Here is a 24,910-nt window from a genome sequence, read left to right as displayed (position 1 = left end):
AAATGGTGCTGGAAATACCACATGCAAAGAAATGAAATTATATGCACATCATATATCATACAAAAAAATTAATTCAAAATACACTAAAGATTTAAACATAAAACCTATAATTAGAAAACTTCTAGAAGGTAACATAGGAAGAAAACTCATTGGTCTACACAGTATCTTAGGATATCGAAAGTGCATGCAACAAAAGTAAAAACTATATCAAACTAAAAAGCTTCTTGTGCAGCAAAAGAAAAAAAAAACGATAAAAAGGTAATCTTCAGAATAGGATAAAATATTTGCAATCTATTCATGTGATAGAGGGTTAATATCCAAAATATATAAGAAACTTCTGTAACTCAATAACAAATATCAAATAACTGAATTTAAAAATGGTCAAAAGACTTTAATAGACACTTTTCCAAAGAATACATAAAAATGCCCAAGAGGTATATTTTAAAAGCTCAATATCACTAATCATTTCAAAAGTGTAAATAAAACCCACAATGAGGTCTGATCTCATACCTATTACCATGGCCACTATCAAAGAAAAAAATGGATAAGAGGGGAAAAAAAAAGAAAATAACAAGAATTTGCAAGTAGAGAAATCAAAACTTTTGTGAATTGTTGGTAGAAATGCAAAATGATGCAGCCTGGAAAACAGTATGGAGGTTGCCCCAAAATAAAAAATCAAACTATCATTATGATTTAGTAATCCTGCTTCTGGGTACTTATCCAAAATAATTGAAACCAGGATTTCAAAGAGACATTTGCAATTCTGTGTTCATTGTGGCATCAGTCACAATAATTAAGAGGTGGAAACAACCTAAATGTTTATCAATGAATGAACATGATGTGTGGAATAAAAGCAAAAGAAAAAAATTCCTTACACCTTACAACCCAATGACAAATCCTTGAGATATGGAGAGTGACCTTTCTTTAGGAACTCAACTGCCAGGGTGCCTGAGTGTCAGGTTAACTCTCTGACTCTGGTTTTGGCTCAAGTCCTGATCTTGTGGTTGTTGAAGAGTCCCATGTTGGACTCTGCTCAGTGCAGAATCTGCTTCAGATTCTCTTTCCCTCACACTCTCCTTCTCTCAAAAAGATAAATAAAATCTTTTAAAAAAGGAACTCAACTCCCTCAATGTTAATACTTTGCTAAGGGCAGAAGGCAACTTTAGCTTAACATTAGCCCAACCTCCAGGCTCCTGTAAGTCTCCTTTAACATATAAAAATCCCTTTGGAAACTTCCTTTATCTCTACCTTCCAAGATGTATGTTAGCAATCATCCACCAAGCATATGGCCCACTGATACATATCTAAAAAGGTCTCACAAGTAAAGTTTTACTACTCAATAATAAATGACCTCTTCCTAACAACAGCTAGCTCTCAAGGTCCTAGCTTGATTCCAAATTCCTTAGAGACTTAAGCTATTCCTAACCACTTCCCAACTTAAAAGTATATAAGCAGCCACTCTTCAAAACCCTAGTGCAGATCTTTCCGCTGATGGGTCCTGTCCTCATGCTTTAATGAAACCATCTTTGTGCATTGAAGACATCTCAATGATTCTTTCTTGATCATTCACTCTGAACCCCAACATTTTTATATCCAATAGATCAAGAAGATGTGGTGTATACACACAGTGTATATACCATATATATACATTGGCATGTACATACACCATATATATACCATATATGGTATGGTATATACCGTATTATTCAGCCATAAAAACAGAAGGAAATCTTGAGTTATGCTATAATATAGATGAATCTTGTGGATTTGACAGGGAGGAAGACCTTCTTATGCCCTATGGTTCTTCAAACTGAATTTAGAATCAAATTGACATGAGACAGATTAACAGGGGCAAAATGAAATTTAATAGACATATGTGAGGGGAACCAGAAATCCAAACAGACATGAAATTCCAAAGACAATGAGGCAACATGAAGCTTATATGAGCTAAGGAAAGGGGTATGGGAAAAAACTCATTAGCAGAAGGTAAAAGGAGATGTTTGGAAAAACAAGATTGTTCTATTATGCAGATGAGTTCCTTAGGTTAAAAGGGCTTCTGTTAATACTTCTCTTCCTGCAGTAAGCTCTCCTTTCCAATATAAATTTAGGCAGTTATGAGGGAAGCAGAGACCCTTTCCTGTGTCTGCTTGGTGTTTTTTACTTTTAACCTGAAATAATTTTTATGCCAAAGTGGCACATTTTGGGGTGTCTCATCATGCACCCCTTCAGGATATTATGTTTAATGAAGCAGGCCAGTTACATAAGGACAGATACTGCATGATTCTACTTATACGAGTTATCTAAGATAGTCAAGCTCATAGAAACAGAAAGTAGTACTGTAGTTTCCCAGGGCTCGGTAGAGGGGCAAGTTGGGTATTGCACTACTAACTATGGAGTTTTGGTCATGCAAGATTTAAAAAACTGTAGAAAGGCATGCCTGGGTGGCTGTCAGTTGAGTATGTGCTTCAGTCTCAGGTCATGATCTGGGATAGAGCCCCTTGTCAGGTTCCCTGCTCAGCAGGGAGTGTGTTTCTCTCTGTCTCTTCCCTCAACTTGTGCTCTCTCTCTCTCTTTTTCAAATAAATAAATGAAATCTTTAAAAAAAATAAAAATAATAAAATAAAAAGGTCTAGGGAGCTGCTGCACAAATTTGTGCCTATAGTTAACAATACTGTACACTTAAACATTTGTTAAAAAGGTAGGTCTTGTGCTATGTGTTTTTTACTACGATTTTTTAAAAATGATAAAGTTCTTAGCACTTTCCTCTTTATTTTGACCTTCTTTCTGTACTACTTTTCAGTGAATGAGCCATATTAAACACCAAACATGGAGAAATAATAGGATTTTTTTTCTATTGGAAATAAATTAACAGTTTAAAAATATATTGAACTATGATTGTTTTGTTTCTTAAATTCCACATGAGGGAAATCATATTTGTATTGCTCTGACTTATTTTGCATAGCATAATACTCTCTAGCTCTATTGATGTCATTGCAAATGGCAAGATTTAATTTTTTTATGGCTGAGTAATAAGGAATGCACATGTGATAAGCCCTGGAGTGTTGTATGTAAGTGTTGAATCACGAAATTGTACACCTGAAATTAATACCATACTGTATGTTAACTAACTGGAATTTAAGTAAAAAGTAAAATATATATATATATAGGTTAGGACTCAGGAGGTTTGATAGATTGAAATTATCAAATATAATTTTCCACATTCAGCAACATTACTACAAAAAAAGAAACATATGAAACTGGAGAAGAAAATAATAAATTCTGCTTTTATAGCCACGGTAGTACAATATTACTCATTAGCCATAGCACAGCAAAATGTAGGTATTTACAATACATATGATTTTCCTGCCTAGGGGTCTGATTAAGTTTTTTAAGACTTCCTTTTGAATCTATGGAATTTGATGTACCACATAATCGAATGGTTTCTCTGCTATGTATCAAATGGCAGCTACTTTTAAGCGAATGTATAGCAAAAACAAAACAAAACAAAAACAAAAACAAAACAAACCCTGAAAATAGACAAGTAAATGACATTTCTTCATATGTTTTATAGCAGAGAGTTCTAATTCATGCATAACCGTTGAGAGATTTACTTCCCTTACATGACTATTATGATTTCTGTTTTCTTTCAGGTTTGAGGTATTTTTAAAAACATGTGATGTGGAACTGTTGGGGTTCAGAGTCAATAACTAAGAAAGAATTCTTGAGCCATTTTTGGTGAAAAAGGTGTTTTTATTATAACATGGGGACAAAACCTATGGGCGGAAAGAACTGCACTGGGTTGTGAAGAGCAAGGGATTATAAATTTTGGAGTTGGGAGAGGTAAAGACAAAGGTAAATTTCCAAAAGGACTTTCATATGCTAAAGAAGACTCACAGGATCCCGGAGGCCTAGCTCTCCCAAGTTAAGGTTGTTTTCCCCTCTAGCAAGGCATTAATATTAAGATTGGGAGTTCCTGGAGGAATGTCACACTCTGCCTGCCTCAAGTATTTGGCTGCAGGTTATAAGGAAATTTAGTATTATCTACATTTCTTCTGCCTTTGTTCTCCACATCAACATGTTCTCCCTTTTATTTCTTTACATTTGGTATACATGGAATAATGATCGGGACTAAGAAGGCTCATGAACTCCTACATGTTTATGGACTAGACTAGTAAAATAAAATATTTTTCTGACTGGATGTTGGCTTATTCCTGGTTCAGTTTTCAATTTTCTTGCTCAAGGGTTTAGGAAAAACAAACACACAAAACTATATTTAATGGAACTTTTCCAGAAGTTTCAAAGACAGATAACATGATTTTTCAGTGAAATATTTTCCAGCTAGAAACTGTTGGGCTGGCTGAGAGACAGGGGCACCCAAAATGGCGGACATCTCAAATTGGGTCAAAATGGCTGATCTTCCCGCCAAAGCAGCCATGACCACCAACCACATCATCTCCAGTAATCGAAGTCGAGACGGGAAACCGAAACTTTCCATCCAGGACTTTCCAGCCAGGGACCACCCCCCATCGTCTGTGCTATCCCCACCCCCAGCCAATCACCTAGGGCCACGGTGTTCCCTTCCTAATTTGGCAAGGGACCCACCCGGATCCAGACCGGAACCAATAAGGCTTAAAAGCCCCGCGCGACTTCCCTGACTCCGGCCACCTCTCCCAGTCACGGAACCTCGCCCGGGAGTGCTCCCCATTAAAGGCACTCTCGAACCTATTGCCTGGCTCTGCTGTTTTTTTTTTTTTTTACTTCTCCGGCGTTCATTTTGGAAAAAAACTAACAGAAACAAGATACATCTCCAGCTTAACTTTGTTAATGGTTTAACCTACATAAGACTTGGATGGAAAATTGCTTGCAGTCTCCCACACAGTGGTTGTCACTTTTAGTAAAATGTCTGCCTGTATCAGGGGGCTTGTAAATGTCTGGCTTTGGTTTAATTAATTAATTAATTAATTAATTTAGTTTTGGTTTTATTTGTTAGTTTAGTTTTTTTTTGTTTTTTAGTTCTGAAATGTTCTGTACTTCTGCCTATTAAGAATATAGACGAGTTGAATACTGAGATTGCCCCAATTTCCTGTAATGTTTTGGACCAAAGTGGATGCTGTCCATTTGAACAAAATTGCTTTTGGAAAAACAGGCAGGTTATCCTTGCAACACTGCAATGCATTTTTTAAATGCTGCTTTACATTGCAGACACAAAGAGTTCCAAATAGCACATGTACTACTGCTTACCACCTGCAAACTAATAATTGAAACAATGCAGGTGGATTTTAGAGGGTAACTTCCAAGCCCAAATCATCACAGTGACATCATGAGTTTATAGTGTTCCTGTAAAAACACAGGATGATCTCTCTTCTACACACTCTGTCCCCATCCCAAAGCCCCTCCTTCTGCTTAGCAATGTGCAATAGCCATTGACAACAAAGAAATGAATTACACTTGAAGATAACTGATCCCCTTCCATAGGGCATTATCACACAGCTGCACAACTTTAATGCTCTGTGTCCATACACAGATGGTCAGGCTAGAGGAAAGAGCATGCATATTTCTAGCTCTGTGCTCTCCTGGCTTCCCTACTAGGTTGGCTGACATGCTCTAACAGCTGCAGTTCTGTCAGCATCTAGTTGGAATTCACTCATCTTTCAAAAGATGAGATAGTTGAAACATTGAGGACAATCTGCATACTTGGGGGAGCTCCAGAATCTAGGTATAAATCAACCCCAAACCTTTGTTTTTTTTTTTTTTTTTTTTAACCCCAAACCTTTGAAATGCCCCCTATATTGAATTTATTGTCCAACACATTGAGCTTTCCTTTTTTTCTCTCCATAATTTGTGCAAATCAGCCTAATAAATTTAGCTTATGTGTTGATTCAGGTGAGAAAGTTTAAGATTCATTTAGGCTTTCTAATTGCATTGTATATCTGCAATTCAACACCCTAAATTTGCATATTTTGAATCAGAATTAAGACCTTATGCTAGCAGCCAGTTTTGTAAGAGAAGATCAGAGACAGGAATACTGCAGACAAATCACTGTGAACCCATTGAGCCTTTTCTCATTTCAAAGAATGCATCTTGTAGAAGATAGAAGCAATACATAACCATGAACAGGCAAGCCTCATTTTATCTTTTGTTTTCCAACTTTGTGTAGGTTATAACATACACAAGCCTCAAAGCCCTACCAGTCTTAGCTGAGAACAGAATCAAGTTTTCATTTGTTGTTTTGTTTCAGAAAGCTGAGATAAGAACTTTTCCATGGACTGAGTGAGCATTATGCAAGTTTTGGATTATCCTTGCTTTTTACTTACCACACCCCACTTTCTGGTATAGTTTCTGATAGCAGCTCTTCCATTTTGGCTTAGCTTCTACCCTGCAACAGAGAACACAGCAGCCTCTTTCATAATAAGTGACTGACTTAGATCAAATCCAAGGCATGCATCTGAATTAATAGTCAATTTTGTTTTCTACACTTTATACACATTCTTTCTTCCAGCATCCCTAAAATAGCATGCAGTTCATGTTGTAAGGGATATAGAATGAAACATGAAGTATGGTTTGTCAAACAAATATATTTGTTAACCAGCTTTGACACTCAAAGTGCTGTGATGGGTACTAGGACAGTTAGAAAAATCGTAAAGGGATGTAGGCTTGTCTTTCAGAAGTCCCCAAATCAAAATAGATAATAAAAATATACTTGGATAATTTTAATAGGAAAATGTCTTTAAGGTTCATAAACACTGATAGAAAAGTGCTCTAAGATAAAAGTATTAGTTGAGAAGAGGCTAATGTGGCTTACATGAGAAACATCTTGAGTCTTGAGGTTTAGTTGATAGAGAAGCTGCACATTGATCTTGTGAATTTATATATGGCAGAGTGATAAGAGCATACGTCTTACTTACCTCTGGATCCTCATTGTACAAAGATATGAACATGATGATCACCATCAAATCACTTCCGGGATGCAAGATACTGAGCATTTAGGGCTTCACAAACACAATGCCAAAATTTGGGGCTTGGGATTATCTGCTGAGGAAAACAAAAATATAAAGTATATCATATGGTCCTGTAGAAAATATCTTTTAGATACACTTAGCTTTTTAGGTAAATCTTTATGCAGTTTTAACTCAAAGGGGAAAAAGTCCAGTTTGGAGAAGATTTAGGTAAGTACATGGCAAATGATCTCAACAGTCAAAAAGGAGAAATATTGTGTGAGCCTTATCTTATGTTTCAGTCTGTCTACTATTGGTACAAAATTTCTTTCCTTTCCCAATTAAGGGAAAGGAATGTTACTTCCCAATTAAGGGCTTATTAAATGTAGTTGGGTTTGTATAGATTTGTATAAAAGTTTGTTCTTGATTTGTTTACCATAACTTTGGTCAACAGTTATACACATTGATCACTATACCTGGAGCTTCTATTTCATTATAAATGTGCATTTGAGCATATTTAAGTCATTTTTAATAAGATATATGAATATAGAATTATAATGAATTCATTTGCAAGAGCCTTTGATGTGTTTTAAATTTTTTTGCTGTAATATATTGTAAATTATTTGTAAGGTGTACATTCCTGTATATCATCTTTAGTACACTTATAAATATATTATTAGGTCTTTATATTTCACTGAGAGCCTTATCTTAAAATAAAGCATTTTTGTATCCAAAATAACTTCTTATGCTAAATGTAGATCTAGCCAGAAAGGCAAAATGCAATATGATAGAATTATTTTTTAATTAAAAAAATCTGAGAATACGAATACTTCTTGCATTTCTGAGCATAGACAACATAAGAAAACACTGCTCCATGTCTCTTAATCAAAGACTAATAGGTCATCACAATTTAGAAACTCCAAAGCATTGGCAATGTATACACTCTATATTCTCACATTTGGAAATGGGAACTGGTCCTTTTCCATACAATAGGATTGCAGCTAATACATGAATTTGTCTAAATGCATCTGCATCTCAGACCATCCCTTCTCAATTTATTTTGCAGCTGTTCTTGCCCTCTTTCAGACTCATATTTATAAGGAAAAAGCTGAAACTATACACTAGAAACAAGTTAAAAACTGAACATGGCAATGTATGTCCTCTCATTCACTCTTATTTTCGGTGTAGTCTTTATTCAGATAGTAGATAAGACCTAAAGGAGTTTTGGACTTTTAAGTATCTTGAAGGAAATAAGCATCCCTTTTATAAGGGTTTTTTTGTGGCAAACCTGATGTTTAAGTAATAGGACTCTTTTTAGAAGAGTGTTATGAGACTTAAATGAGATACTATAGGCAATGCCGTTATGACAACGACTAGCAATAAGGATGTAAGCAAATAGTTTTGTTATTCTTCTATGTAGTTTGTACTTGTCCCAGAACCTGAAGAGTTAATTACAGCACTTTAACTTAAAAGTCTGGCTAGGGGATCTCTGCGTGGCTCAGGGGTTTAGCGCCTGCCTTCGGCCAGGATTGCATCCCACATCAGGCTCCTTGCATGGAGCCTCATTCTCCCACTGCCTGTGTCTCGGCCTCTCTCTGTGTGTGTGTGTCTTTCATGAATAAATAAATAAAATCTTAAAAAAAAAAGTCTGCCTAGAGGGACAGCTGAGTGGCTCAGCAGTTGAAGGCCTGCCTTCCACTCAAGGTGTGACCCCAGAGTCCTGTGAAGGAGTCCCACCTTGGGCTCTGTTGTGCCCAAGATTACAAATCCGAGAAACCACCAAGGAGCCGACACCGATGCAAACGCACGAGGGTTTATTTACAAGCTCGCAAGCTCGAGTTTGGGTCCAAGTATACTCCACACAGCAGAGCAGGGACTTGGACCCCGAGGTGGGTTCCAGTTTAGTTTTATGGGTTGGTCTAGGGGACCTCCAGAAGGGGTGGAGGAATTTCTCAAGTTCTGTTTACATTCTGATATGGGGCTTTCAAGGGCATTGAGCTCTGTTCTCATTCTAATATGGGGCTTTCTAGGGCGTTAAGCTGTAAACTGTTATTTTTCCTGTAACTGAAGTAATGTAAATTTCAGCTCTTATTCACAGGGGCCTGGGATGGCTGTACTTGTGCTAACGCTGAGCTTAAGGTAGAATGGCCTTAATTTTCTCGGCCTCCACAGGCTCCCCGCAGGGGTCCTGCTTCTCCCTCTGCCTGTGTTTCTGCCTCTCTCTGTGTCTTTCATGCATAGATAAATTTTAAAAAGTCTTAAAAAAATAAGAAGGAACACATGAAATACAGCCATCATGGCCTTGGAGCCACAGAGAGATGGAGGCAGCCAAAGATAGACGTTGTTGTTGTTGCTGCTATTGTCATTGTTGTTTGAAAGTGAAATCTAACCTAGGACTTGAGAGATGTGAGAGAGTTGATAATAGTATTGAGAGGAGAGATGATGATTCAAGGTATATACAAAGACCTGGAGACAAGGGAACAGTCAACATATCAGTTTGTGGCTAAGTTTGTACTGACAAAGCATTCCATGAATAGAGAGAAGGCACCAGGTTTTGATTTATCCTATTCCCTTTGGTAGTAAGGTAAAAATGATCCCTACTATTTATTTTTATAGCTCAGAGCATTGTATCTAGTTGACTTCAGAGGCATATGTTTGTTATTTATATTTAATGCATCTATTATGCCTATAATAGGTGCTATATTATATATTTAGAAATTGAGCCTGGGTAGCTCAGCAGTTGAGAATCTGCCTTCAACTCAGGGCATCGTCCTAGAATCCTGGGATCAATTCTCACATCGCCCCCCCCCCCCCCCCCCCCCCCCCGCCGAGACTGCTTCTCTGTGTCTCTGCCTCTCTCTGTGTCTCTCATGAATAAATAAATAGAATCTTTAAAAAAAAGTCTGGCTAGAACAAATGTGGACAGTTAGAAAATTTGTTTACTTTTATAAGGTATCTGAAAGTACTCCCAGGAACAACTAATGTTTGGGTAGAATTATGAGAGCTTGTACATTTTGCAGCCAATGGGCTTATTTTTAAAATCCTTCCACACTGTGGTACATTCAGTTTTTTGGCAAGTGTTTTTTTGATGAAACACCTAGTTTTATACTGCTTAGTCAATTCATTACTATTTCCCTTTGATATAAACAGATCTCGAGAACCTAAATAAGAATGTCTCTCTGATCCTTTCAATGGGTGCATTCTGAGCAGCAAACCTCACACTTGACCTGGTCCCATCTTCATCCAAAATCACTAGGTAAACAGGTCCCAATATTGCTGTAAAGGTTTACAGTTTGTCAATGCATAGGCAAAGACTGCTCAGCCTGCTGCTGCCTCTGCTTAGTAGAATGTTACAAAGTGACATACTCTCCTTATTCAGTTAATCACTCCAGGTTTAGATTTGTACCAAGGATCCAAGGGTGCCTCTGCTGCTTATACCCTGGCTATTAAAGTTTGCAACCATGGACCATGTGATCTAACATTAGAGCTATGGCCTTCATCTCAAAAAAAAAAAAAAAAAAAAAAACCAACTCTCTAGAGTAACCCACAAAAAGATCTCCAAAGCTTGAATCTTTCCATCTGCTCTTCTTTTATCTTTTTAAGTCAACTTCATGAATTTGGCACATGGCCATCTTTATCAGACATGACAAAAAAATGAAACCTCTGAAATTGTGAGTAATGCAAACTGGAGGCTGAGAAACAATTTTATTAATTCTCCTACCAACTTGTATATGGAGCTTGTAAAAATGTGTTAAAGAAACATAACTCAAGACTCAAAGTATTGAAAGAAGGGCTCTTATGCATGTACTATTTGTTGCAGTTTGCATATTCCAGCAGAACAAGGAAGACTTCCTCTTGGCTAAGCAAGAGAAAACTGCCCTGGCCTATAGCCAGTGAGAAGCTGCCACCACTTTGAACTCTCATTTCCTCCAATAAACCTTTGTTCAAAACAACCACTTATAACTTCCTTCTTTCCTTTATAAAAGGATGGTCTCTTCTTTTGTTCTGCAGACTTGCCAATGGTTTGCTATAGTTTGCTTGTCACAATTTGCAATTCCTCAGCTATTCCTGAATAAACTCAATTTTGCTAAGTGAATCACTTACTACCTTTTTCTTTTAAAAGGTTGACAAGCTCAATCTTCACTCTTCCAGTGATATGTTTAGAAAAATATCCCTCAACATGCTACAAATTCTTAAGCCTCAATCTTCACATTTCACATACTCCTCTTTCCCACATCTTTGCCATAGGTGTTTCTAAGAAATGAGGAGCATATCTTGCTTCTTAAATGCCTTTCTTATTATCAGAGGGAGGCCTCTTGGGAGGAGCATAATATTCTTACTAATGGGCTGTCAAATTATGTTCAAAAGGAAACCAACTTCTTTAACTCAGTTGTGTCTCAGAAGAGGAAACATAAATCATAATTCTGAAGTTATCAGCCTGCTCTCCATGAATAAGCATATATGGAATTTTTAGGATAAAATATAACAGATAACCTAAAAAATTAAAAGATAAGATACTCATAAAATTGTGTTATTAAAAATGTAACAAATGAAATAAATCAAAGATATATCATTTTCTCCAACATTTCTGCCAGTATTAGAATAAATCTTTTTTTGTTCCTTCTGTGAGACTAATTGTGCTGCCTCTTGCTAATATTTCATTGTACCTACAGTGGGTCCTCAGCCATATAAACTCTTCAGGCAAAGAAATGGTTACAGCTTTACATACAAAGATGTTTTCCTGACTGAGGGATCAGGAAAAGAAACACTTCTTAAAATTCATGAATGTATGTCATATGTCCCAAGGGTAGAGAATGAGTAAATGTCAACAGGGCCCCTCAATACAGTTTTCCAAGAAAAATTTCAGTTGAAGTTTAAATGTCATAAAGTAGTAGAATTTCGTTGCCTTTAATGTACATTTAAAGGCCTTTGCAATTGATTTTGATAGGATGAGAGACATAGAGGGAAGATGGGGAGAGGAGGAGAGATCATGAATGACCAGATAGTTCTGTCAACAAAGAAACTGACAGGAACATTCAAAATAGCTGAGCTTTGGGGTGGGGCAGCCTAGCAGTATGCAGGAAAAATATGGTCACAAAACATCTTTGGCATTTTTATTTATATCTAGCTGAAGGGGTGAATATATTTTAGCAATTCCTTCCTAATGAGGAAACACTTTTTATCTGATATTAGTGTGGACAATTATTTCCCACAATAATAGGATGCTCACAAACTATTTTTCCTTTGGATTATTCATTAAAGAAAGTGATGAAGAAAGAATAAAATGGACTTTCATGTTTTTCTATGATGCTGCATCAGGTTTCATTTTTCACTTTCTTAAAGGAAAAAAGAGACTGAAAAAGTATAAAGGAGGAATAAAACAGATTAGTTTAAAGTGGTTGGAATATTAACTCACTCTAACACTTGCCCCAGTATTAAATTTAACCCAGAAAACCATACTAGGGAATTTCTGTGGCATAAAGAAATTCAGTTTATACTTTTTGGTTGGCATTAGATTAAGAACAAAAGAATATGGATTAAAAAGGGGGAAAAATTAGTTTGGAACCAGAAACCCTGCCTCCATTTCCTTCCAAGGGCAGGATAAAAGCAAAACCAAAAAAGGTCTAAATACCACTAGGTGCAATTCAATTTAGATAATAAAAGATCATGGAATTTGGAACTTAATCCAATCAAAGGAACATTGATTTTAATTTCTAAATCCTTCAAAATCCTTGAGACTCAGTTTTCTTGCCTTTAAACAGAACTATTATTAACAAACTTATAGGATTGTTATAAGTAATAGATGTGTTCTTAAGAAGACTAATGCATAGCTGACATGAATCAATAAAATTGTGTTACTTTTATTGTCCTCACAGGTTTCTACCCAAAGAAAGCATAAAATATTAAGGTGCCTTGTGAATTCCCAAGACCTGATCTACATTCAACCAAAACCCACAAAATTCCTGGATCTCTGTCACTTTGCTAATGTTAGGGAAAAAATAGGAATTTTGGGAAGGATAATCGTCCAGGACTAGGTAGGATAAGTTAGAAAAGATTAAGTTTCCTTCACACAACTCCCAAACCCATTAGAAACTAGGGAACCACAGTGGCACATAGTATTCCAAATATTTTGATGTCGTTGTATCTAATCCTGGTAATGCTGAGATTTGGTGGTACTTCAGCTAGCAAAATTGCTGTTTGCAATTCAGAATCAGATACAACTGCAAAATATTCCTTAGTTTCCTTGGCCAAATTATGAGAACTTTAGAATAATGCTGAACGCTTGAAACTATAACTTTAGGAATCTAATCAGGACATGCAAGCCTTTTTTTTCAAAAAATTTTAAATTTAAATTCAACTTAGTTAACATATACTGTATTATTAGTTTCAGGGGTAGGATTTAGTGATACATCAGTTTCATATAATACCCAGTGATCATTACATCAAGTGCCCTCCTTAACAAACATCTTCTCACCCATCTCCCCTCCAGAAATCCTCAGTTTGTATCCTAGAGTTAAGAAGAGTCTCTTATGGTTTACCTCCATCTCTGTTTTCATCTTATTTTATTTTTACTTCCCTTCCCCTATGTTCATGTGTTTCATTTCTTAAGTTCCATCTATGAGTCAAATCATATGGTATTTGTCTTTCTCTGACTGACCTACTTTGCTTAGCATAATATCCTGTAGTTCTATTCATGCCATTGCAAATGGCAAGATTTCATTCTTTTTGATGACTGAGCAATATTCCATTATATACATCTACCTCTTCTTTGTCCATTCATCTGTTGATGGTCATCTGGGCTCTTTCCATATTGTGGCTATTGTGGACATCACTGCTATAAACATTGGGGTACATGTGCCCCTTCAGATCACTATGTTTGTTTTTTTTATTTTTTATTTATTTATGATAGTCACAGAGAGAGAGAGAGAGAGGCAGAGACACAGGCAGAGGGAGAAGCAGGCTCCATGCACCGGGAGCCCGACATGGGATTCCATCCCGGGTCTCTAGGATCATGCCCTGGGCCAAAGGCAGGCGCCAAACCGCTGCGCCACCCAGGGATCCCCAGATCACTATGTTTGTATCCCAACAGTGTAACAGGGTTCCCCTTTCTCTGCATCCTCTCCAACATCTATTGTTTATTGAGCTGTTCATTTTAGCCATTCTGACAGGTGTGAGGTGGTATCTCATTGTGGTTTTGATTTGTATTTCCCTGATGTCATGTAATGTTTAGCACCTTTCCACGTGTCTCTTAGCCATTTGTATATCTTCTTTGGAGAAATGTCTATGCATGTCTTCTGACCAATTCTTTTTTTTTAATGTTTTATTTATTTATTTATTTATTTATTTATTTATTTATTTATTTATTTATTCATGAGAGACACAGGGAGAGGCAGAGACATAGGCAGAGGAAGAAGCAGACTTTCCATGGGGAGCTCAATGTGGGACTCGATCCCAGGACCCTGGGATCATGACCTAAGCCAAAGGAAGACACTCAACCTCTGAGCCACCCAGGCACCCTTTTGAACAATTATTGCCTGGATTCTTTTGTTGTTGTTGTTTTATTTTGAGTTTGATAAGTTCTTTTTTTTTTTTTTTGCAAATTTTATTTTATTTATTTATTTATTTTTTTTAATTTATTTTTTTATTGGTGTTCAATTTACTAACATACAGAATAACACCCAGTGCCCGTCACCCATTCACTCCCACCCCCCGCCCTCCTCCCCTTCTACCACCCCTAGTTCGTTTCCCAGAGTTAGCAGTCTTTATGTTCTGTCTCCCTTGATAAGTTCTTTATAGATTTTGGATACTAGCCTTATATCTGATAAGTGTTTTGCAAATATCTCCCATTCCATAGGTTGCCTTTTAGTTTTGTTGACTGTTCCTTTGCTGTGCAAAATCTTTTTATCTTTTTATCTGTTATGATGAAGTTCCAATAGTTCATTTTTCCTTTTGTTTCTCTTGCCTTTGAAGATGTGTCTAGCAAGAAATTGCAGCTGTTGAGATCAAATAGATTGCTGCTTGTGTTGTCCTTTAGGATTTTGATGGATTCTTGTCTTACATAGAGGTCTTTCAACCATTTTGAATTCCTTTTTTGTGTATGGTGGAAGAAAGTGGTCCAGTTTCATTCTTCTGAATGTGGCTGTCCAATTTTCCCAACACCATTTGTTGAAGAGACTTTTTCCAGTGGATATTCTTTCCTGCTTTGTCGAAGATTAATTGACTATATTGTTGAGGGTCCATTTCTGGGTTCTTTATTCTGTTCCATTGATCTATGCATCTGTATTTGTGCCAATACCATACTGTCTTGATGAGTAATATTTTTGGTATTTGTAATATACAAATGTATATTTGTATATTTGTAATATAGGCTGAAGTCTAGAGTAGTGATCCTTCTAGTTTGGTTTTCTTTTTCAACATTACTTTGGCTATTTGGGGTCTTTTCTGGTTACATGGAGATTTTAGAATTGCTAGAAAACTGCTGGTGGTATTTTGATAGGGATTTCATTGAATGTGTAGATTGCTTTAGGTAGCATAGACATTTTAACAATATTTCTTCTCCCAATCCATTACCATGGAATGTTTTCCCATTTTTCAAAAGGTTTTATTTATTTATTCATGAGAGACACAGAGAGAGAGGCAGAGACATAGGCATAGGGAGAAGCAAGCTCCCTGCAGGGAACCTGATGCAGGACTTAATCCCAGGACCGCTGGAATATGACCTGAGCCAAAGGCAGACGCTCAACCACTGAGCCATCCATCATCCATGTGCCCCTGTTTTTCCATTTCTTTGTGTCTTCCTTAATTTCTTTCATAAGTGTTCTATAGTTTTCAGAGTACGCATCCTCTACCTCTTTGGTTAGGTTAATTCTTGGATATCTTATGGGTTTTGATGCAATTATAATTGGGATTGATTCTTTGATTTCACTTTCTGCTACTTTGTTGTTAGTGTATAAAAATGAAAACAACTTCTGTGCATTGATTCTATATCTTGCCACTTTGCTGAATTCCTATATCCATTCTAGCAATTTTTGGTGGAGTCTTTTGGGTTTTTTTACATAGAGTATCCTGTCATCTGTGAAGAGTGACTGACTTTTTTGCTGATTTGGATATCTTTTATTTCTTCTTGTTTGATTGCTGAAGTTAGGACTTCCAGTAATATGTTGAACAATGGTGAGAGTGGACATCCCTGTCTCGTTCATGACTGTAGAAGAAAAGTTGTCAGTTTTTCCCCATTGGGATGATATTCATTGTGGGTCTTTCATATATGGCTTCATGATATTGAGGTATGTTTCTTCTATCCCTACATCACAGAGAGATTTTATCAAAAAAAGATGTTGCATTTTGTCCAATGTGTTTTCTGAATCTATTTAGAGAATCATATAGTTCTTCTCTTTTCTTTTATTAATGTAGTGTATGGTATTAATTGATTTGTGGATGTTGAAACACTCTTGCAACTCAGGAATAAATTTCATTTGGTTGTAGTGAATACTCATTTTAATGTGCTGTTGGATTCTATTAGCTAGTATCTGGTGAGAATTTTTCAATCCATATTCATCAGGGATATTGGTCTATAATTCTCCTTTTTGGTGGGGTCTTTTTTTGGTTTGGGGTTCAAGGTAATGCTGGCCTCACAGAATGATTTTGGAAATTTCCCTTCCATTTCTATTTTTTTAAAGTTTCACAAGAATAGGTATTATTCTTTAAATGCTGGTAGAATACACCTAGAAGTCATCCATGCCACGACTCTTGTTTGTTGGTGGATTTTTAAATACTAATTCTATTTCATTGCTGGTTATGGGTCTCTTCAGGTTTTCTCTTTCTTACTCTTTCAGTTTTGGTAGTTTATACGTTTCTAGGAATTTAGCCATTTCTTGCAGATTGCCTAATTTGATAGCATATGATTACTCATAATACTCTCTTTTAATTTCTTCATTGTTGCTTGTGCTCTCTTCTTTTTCATTCGATTTTATTTATTTGGGTTCTCTCTCTCTCTCTCTCCTTTTTTTTTTTGGAAAAGTCTGGCTAGGGATTATTCAATCTTATAAATCTTTCAAGGAATCAAGTCTTAGTTTTGCTGATCTGTTCTGTGGCTTTTTTCTTTTGTTGTTGTTGTTTTAATTTCTGTATCATTGATGTCTGCTCTAATCTTTGTTATTTCCCTTCTTCTGATGGATTTAAGCTTTACTTGTTTTTTTACTAGTTCCTACAGGTGTAAGTCTAGGTTGTGTATTTGAGACTTCTTTCATTCTTTTTTTTTCATAGTTTTTTAAATTGGAGTTCAATTTGCCAACATATAGCATAACACCCAGTGCTCATCCCATTAAGTGCCCACACTCAGTGCCCATCACCCAGTCACCCCCACCCCCCACTCACCTCACTTTCCACCAACCCTTGTACGTTTCCCAAAGTTAGGAGTATCTCATGTTCTGTCTCCCTTTCTGACATTTCCGACTCATTTTTTCTCCTTTCCCGTTTATTCCCTTTCACTATTTTTTGTATTCCCCAAATGAATGAGACCATATAATGTTTCTCCCTCTCCGATGGACTTATTTCACTCAGCATAATACCCTCCAGTTTCATCCACATCGAAGCAAATGGTGGGCATTTGTCGTTTCTAATGACTGAGTAAGATTGCATTGTATACATACACCAAATCTTCTTTATCCATTCATCTTTCGATGGACAAGAGGCTCCTTCCACAATTTGGCTATTGTGGACATTGCTGCTATAAACATCGGGGTGCAGGTGTCCCGGTATATTACTGCATCTGTATCTTTGGGGTAAATATCCAGCAGTGCAATTGCTGGGTTGTAGGGCAGATATATTTTTAACTCTTTGAGGAACCTCCACAGAGTTTTCCAGAGTGCCTGCAACCATTTCACATTCACACCAACAGTGAAGGAGGGCTCCCCTTTCTCCACATTCTCTCTAAAATTTGTTGTTTCCTGCCTTGTTAATTTGCCCCATTCTCACTGGTGTGAGGTGGTATCTCATTGTGGTTTTGATTTGTATTTCCCTGATGGCAAGTGATGCAGAGCATTTTCTCATGTGCATGTTGGCCATATCTATGTCTTCCTCTGTGAGATTTCTGTTCATGTCTTTTGCCCATTTCGTGATTGGATTGTTTGTTTCTTTGCTGTTGAGTTGAATAAGTTCATTATAGATCTTGGATACTAGCCCTTTATCTGATACGTCATTTGCAAATATCTTCTCCCATTCTGTAGGTTGTCTATAAGTTTTGTTGACTGTTACTTTTGATGTGCAAAAGTTTCTTATCTTGAGGAAGTTCCAATAGTTCATTTTTGCTTTTCTTTCTCTTGCCTTCATGGACTTATCTTGCAAGAAGTTACTGTGGCCAAGTTCACAAAGGGTGCTGCCTCTGTTCTCCTCTAGGATTTTGATGGAAACTTGTCTCACACTTAGATCTTTCATCCATTTTGAGTTTATCTTTGTGTATGGTGTAAGAGAATGGTCCAGTTTCATTCTTCTGCATGTGGATGTCCAATTTTTCCAGCCCATTTATTGAAGAGACTGTCTTTCTTTGAGTGGAGAGTCTTTTCTCCCTTATCGAATATTAGTTGACCATAAAGTTGAGGGTCCACATCTGGATTCTCTATTCTGTTCCATTGATCTATGTTTTTGTGCCAGTACCACACTGTCTTGATGACCACAGCTTTGTAGTACAACCTGAAATCTGGCATTGTCATGCCTCCAGATATGGTTTTCTTTTTTAGTATTCCCCTGGCTATTCGAGGTCTTTTCTGATTCCACACAAATCTGAAGACGATTTGTTCCGACGCTCTGAAGAAAGTCCACAGTATTTTGATAAGGATTGCACTAAATGTGTACATTGCCCTGGGTAGCATTGACATTTACACAATATTAATTCTTCCAATCCATGAGCATGGAATATTTTTCCATCTCTTTGTGTCTTCCTCAATTTCTTTCAGAAGTGTTCTATAGTTTTGAGGGTATAGATCCTTTACCTCTTTGGTTAGGTTTATTCCTAGATATCTTCTGCTTTTAGGTGCAATTATAAATGGGATTGACCCTTCATTTGTCATTCTTCAGTCTCATTGTTAGTGTATAGAAATGCCACCCACTTCTGGGCATTGATTTTGTATCCTGCCACGCTGCCAAATTGCTGTATGAGTTCCAGCAATTTTGGGGTGAAGTCTTTTGGTTTTCTATGTAGAATATCATGTCATTGGCGAAGAGGGAGAGTTTGACTTCTTCTTTGCTAATTTGAATGCCTTTCATTTCTTTTTGTTGCCTGATTGTTGAAGCTAGGACTTCAAGCACTATGTTGAATAGCAGTGGTAAGAGTGGACATCCCTGTCTTGTTCCTGATCTTAGGGGAAAGCCTCCCAGTGTTTCCCCATTGAGAATGATATTTGCTGTGGGCTTTTCGTAGATGGCTTTGAAGATGATGAGGAATTTTCCCTCTATCCCTACCCTCAGAAGAGTTTTGATCAGGAATGGATGCTGTAGTTTATCAAATGCTTTCTCTGCTTCTGTTGAGAGGATCCTATGGTTCTTGTTTTTTCTCTAGCTGATATGATCAATCACATTGATTGCTTTACCAGTGTTGAACCAGCCTTGTATCCCAGGGATAAATCCCACTTGGTCATGGTGAATAATCTTCTTAATGTATTATTGTATCCTAATGGCTACTGTCTTGTTGAGAATTTTTGCATCCATGTTCATCAGGGATATTGGTCTAGAATCCTCCTTTATGGTGAGGTCTTTGTCTGGTTTTGGAATTAAGGTGATGCTGGCCTCATAGAACGAGTTTGGAAGTATTCCATCTCTTTCTATCTTTCCGAACAGCTTAAGTAGAATAAGTATGGTTTCTTCTTTAAATGTTTCATAGAATTCCCCAGGGAAGCCATCTGGCCCTGAACTTTTGTGTTTTGGTTTTTGATGACTTCTTCAATTCCCTCCCTGGTTATTGACCTGTTCAGGTTTTCTGTTTCTTCCTGTTCCAGTTTTGGTAGTTTGTGGTTTTCCAGAAATGTGTCCATTTCTTCTAGGTTGACTAATTTTTTTAATTTTTTTTCTTTATTTATGATAGTCACACACAGAGAGAGAGAGAGAGAGAGAGAGAGAGGCAGAGACACAGGCAGAGGGAGAAGCAGGCTCCATGCACCGGGAGCCTGGTGTGGGATTCGATCCCGGGTCTCCAGGATCGCGCCCTGGGCCAAAGGCAGGTGCCAAACCACTGTGCCACCCAGGGATCCCTAGGTTGACTAATTTATTGGTGTTTAGCTGCTCATAATATGTTTTTAAAATCGTTTGTATTTCCTTGGTGTTGGTAGTGATCTCTCCTTTCTCATTCATGATTTTATTAATTTGAGTCTTCTCTCTCTTCTTTTTAATAAGGCTGGCTAATGGTTTATCTATCTTATTAATTCTTTCTTTTTTTTATTTATTTATTATTTTTTTAAATTTTTTTTTATTTATTTATGATAGTCACAGAGAGAGAGAGAGAGAGGCGCAGAGACACAGGCAGAGGGAGAAGCAGGCTCCATGCACCCGGAGCCTGACGTGGGATTCGATCCCGGGTCTCCAAGATCGCGCCCTGGGCCAAAGGCAGGCGCCAAACCGCTGCGCCACCCAGGGATCCCTTATTAATTCTTTCAAAGAACCAACTCCTGGTTTTGTTGATCTGTTCCACAGTTCTTCTGGTCTCTATTTCATTGAGTTCTGCTCGAATCTTTATTAACTCTCTTCTTGTCCTGGGTGTAGGATCTATTTGCTGTTTTTTCTCCAGCTCCTTTAGGTGCAAGGTTAGCCTTTGTATCTGCATTCTTTCCAGTTTTTGGATGGATGCTTGTATTGGGATGTATTTCCCCCTCAGGACTGCTTTTGCTGTATCTGAAAAATTTTGAATGGTTGTATCTTCATTCTCATTAGTTTCCTTGAATCTTTTTAATTCTTCTCTAATTTGCTGGTTGACCCTTTCATTTTTTAGCAGGATGGTCTTTAACCTCCATGTGCTCAAAATCCTTCCAAACTTCTTCTTGTGATTTAGTTCTAATTTCAAAGCATTATGATCTGAAAATATGCAGGGGACTATCCCAATCTTTTGATATTGGTTAAGACCTGATTTGTGACCCAGCATGTGGTCTATTCTGGAGAAAGTTCCATGTGCAGTTGAAAAGAATGTGTATTCAGTTGTGTTTGGGTGTAAAGTTTTGTAAATATCTGTGAAATCCATCTGGTCCAGTGTATCATTTAAAGCTCTTGTTTCTTTGGAGATGTTGCGCTTAGAATACCTGTCAATTGTAGAAAGCGCTACATTGAAGTCACCAATTATAAGTGTATTATTATCTAAATATGTCTTAACTTTGATTATTACTTGATTGATATACTTGGCAGCTCCCACTTTCGGGGCATAAATATTGATGACTGTTAAGTCTTCTTGTTTTGTTCCCTGAAGGCCTTCAGTATCAATGAGTAGCCTGAATATGGCTGCACCCCAGTCTCTAACCCCAGAGCTGAAAATCCGTGTCCCCCCCATTTTTCAGTGAGCCCTCACAGAAAAGTAGTCAATCATGCTTGTCTCCTCAGTTTCTGTCAGTATTCCGTGTTCACTTGGACTGTGATCAAGCATTTTATATCAGGCACACAATTGAGTTCCAGAACTCCAAATTTTATGAAGTCCTGCAGTGTGAACCCACACTGTTCCTCCCAGGGGAGGGGTGTTTTTTTGCTACACTTCTGCCTTTTGCTGGATTCCTCCCAGGAAAGCAGTCGCATGACTTCATAACAATTCAAAGTTTATGTCAACATAGAGCAGAAAGCCCGCACCTAGGATCACTGTTTTCAGTAGGCTTCCTAGCTTCTATGCTGGGAACTCTACTGCTCTCAGGCACACTGATTCTTCTTATGACTCCGTTATCCTGAGACCAAGCTGTCACACCTGGGATTCTGACCCGCTTTACTACCTGAGTACTTTTAAGCCAGGGACATCCCCTGCTGTAGCAGAGTTCTAAAAGTTCTGACTTTGCACTCTTCTACTTATAACACTTTACACAGCCTCTTTAAGCAGGCTCCCTCCCCTCTACCATATCCTCAGTTATAGCGTACTGGATTCAAGTTTCTGCACCTTCTACCTTCCTAATGGTGGTTGCAGTTCTATTTGTAGACATACAGTGTTTCTTTTCTCAGATCTCTGATTGATTTCACAGATGCTCAGAATGATTGAAAACCATCTAGTTGTATTTGATGGGCCAGACAAATTTATGGTCCCCCTATTCTGCCATCTTAACTTCTCTTAGATGCAAGCCATTTAAACGTATTTTCAGCCAAATGGCTCTTTGATCCTATGATTCCTTTCAAAAATTGATGAGGGGATTTTGCCTCACTATATTGTTTCCTATTCTGTAAAATGAAAGTAACAATGACTCTCTGACTCATTACAAAAGCTTTTGTAAATATTCTTTTTACAAGGAGATTAAAAATGATAATAAAGTCATGAAAATAAACCTCTTGCTTTTCCCACATCATAAAATATGTACAGAAATTAGAGATTTGATTATTCATTCATTTATCTATTTATAGATTATACTTATTTATTTGAGAGGAAGTGAGAGCACAAATGGGGGGAGGGACAGAGGAAGAGGGAGAAGCGGACTCCCTGCTGAGCAGGGAGCCAGATGTGGGGCTCAATCCCAGGACCCTGATATCATGACCTGAGCCAAAGGGAAATGCTTAACCAACTGAGCCACCCAAGCATCCCAGAAATTAGAGTTCTAAAGATAGGAATTGGACAAAAGATTGTGATAGCTCAAGAGCAATTTAACATTTCTGGTTTCTTCTATTTTTTTATGGGAATGTATGCCTGGAAAAACTTTTAAGCTATTTATTATGGTTCCATGTCCTCTTCACTTAATGACAAAGGTGAAATAAATAAGGAAGATGGGAAAGAGAGAGAAATCCAGGATATATATTATGGGTGTGATCAGGGTATGTTAATGAACCTAATAATTTTTTAAACCTACTTGTATAAAGGTGGTACAGTTTAGTAGTTAATAGCATGAGCTCTATTATCAAAGAATCCTGGGTTTGATTTCCAGCACTAAGACAATGAACAAGACTATTCAAATATCTTTCTAACACACAGTAGCATTCAATGAAGTGTAACATTTTTTAAAGTCTGTTTTTCACTTTAACCATTTATGGAACACTGGATATCCAAACCAAAATCAAACCAAAGGTATTTGTAGATACATACTAAATCCCAGCCAGAGATTGGAAAGTTTCCAAGCAGAAGCAATATGTCAAATATATCAAAATTGGGGAGAGGAGCAGAATAACTAAAATTCGGTGAAAAAATATAGCAATTGTCTCCAAATGGCAGGAGAGAGAGAGAGACAAAAAGTGCCCAGGCACTAAAAGTCAATGAGCATCAGGAGCATTTCCTCATTTGCAGAGATGGCTTTGATCTTCTAGATCTTTATGCATGGCTAGGTTTCCTGCTGTTATTAGAAGTACTGGAGTGCCTTCAGTTAAGTCTCTTAAGATATTTTTCCCCCTTCTTAACAAACTTAAGTGGAAATTACAACAAAACCTCACAAGAAAAGTAGTTCCCATGAGGTATCTAGCACCTGGTGGTTTGGAGAGTTGAGAAAAGGCTCAGATAAAACTAAATTTTTGAGCTTTGGTCTTCAATAGAATTCCCTGAGCTCATCAAAGCCAGGTCAGACTAGTACTCAAGTTTAACAAGCTGCAATTTAACAGTCTCTTTGACTTTGCTAAAACTTGAAATATCACTGGTGTGGATCAGCACTCCTTGTAATCAATTGCTTTCTTGCTTTGGCCCTTTGTTACTCTAAATCAGTTCTGCTGACCAGGGTCTCTAGATACTGCCCTTCAGGTTGTGCACTTTACAACTCCAGGGGATGACATTCACATAGATATTAATGTGAATATTGATACCCTGGAGTTGAGTAATAGGCCTGGCATTGCTGTTTATATTTATAGTCTTCCTTTGGGATTGGGAATACTATTGCAAATTTAAATTTGACCTCTAATTTCCTATTAGTATTTTTTGAGTGATATGTATATTTAGAGTTAGATCTTAACAACAATTATTAGTTTCAAATGATAAGATAAAGCAAGGCTGCCAGATATTATGTCACTTTAATTTATTCCCTAGACAATAATTAGATAATTTTTAAAATGTATATTTTAAAAATTGACTTGACAGTTGAAATATGAGCACAGTAGGGAAGATGTTGACATACAGTTGATTTGGCATATGGACTATCCTCGTGGAATATTAGCATATTTGGTGTGGTTTTCATTTTATTCTCAGAAATTGTTTGATAAGCCAATGATTTGAATTGGACTGGTTTAAAAAAAAAAAACTTGCTTGTTTGGAGCATGCCTCTCTGTGGAAATGTCTCTTAAGAATCTTCCATCCATGGATCCAGCTAGCTGCATTACAGATGTACTTAAAGAATGACATACTTGTCAATTCTGACATATGGCCATGAAAAAGCATAGAGTCAGACAGAGATTGACACACTAAGTAAGAACAGGGAAGCAGATTGAGACTCTGGTCAAAATATGATTATTGTGACATTATTAATCTAATTCATTCATTTCCTCAGCAAAATATCATTGAACACATAATATGCAGAGGTACTATGGAAGAGGGAGATGAATGATGAATAAATGGAAGTTTCGATCTTAGAATCAGTGTCATATAGTTGCTAAGCACACCAACTCTAGAGTCAGGTCACACAATTTTGAATCCACCTCTGCCTATGTATAACAATGGAAGCTTTAATTAAACTATCTGTGCTTCAATTTTCTTGACTATAATGTGGAAATCATAAAAGTATTTGTCTTACAAGGTTGTTGTGAGGAATAGGTGACATAATCCATGTAAAACACTAAGTGCAATGCCTGGTACATAGCTCTCAATAAAGACAGCTATCTTTATTCTTACTATTATTAGGACT

This window comes from Canis aureus, chromosome X, assembly GCF_053574225.1.
Source record: "Canis aureus isolate CA01 chromosome X, VMU_Caureus_v.1.0, whole genome shotgun sequence".
Lineage (NCBI taxonomy): Eukaryota > Metazoa > Chordata > Mammalia > Carnivora > Canidae > Canis > Canis aureus.
Note: the sequence above shows the minus strand (reverse complement) of the source record.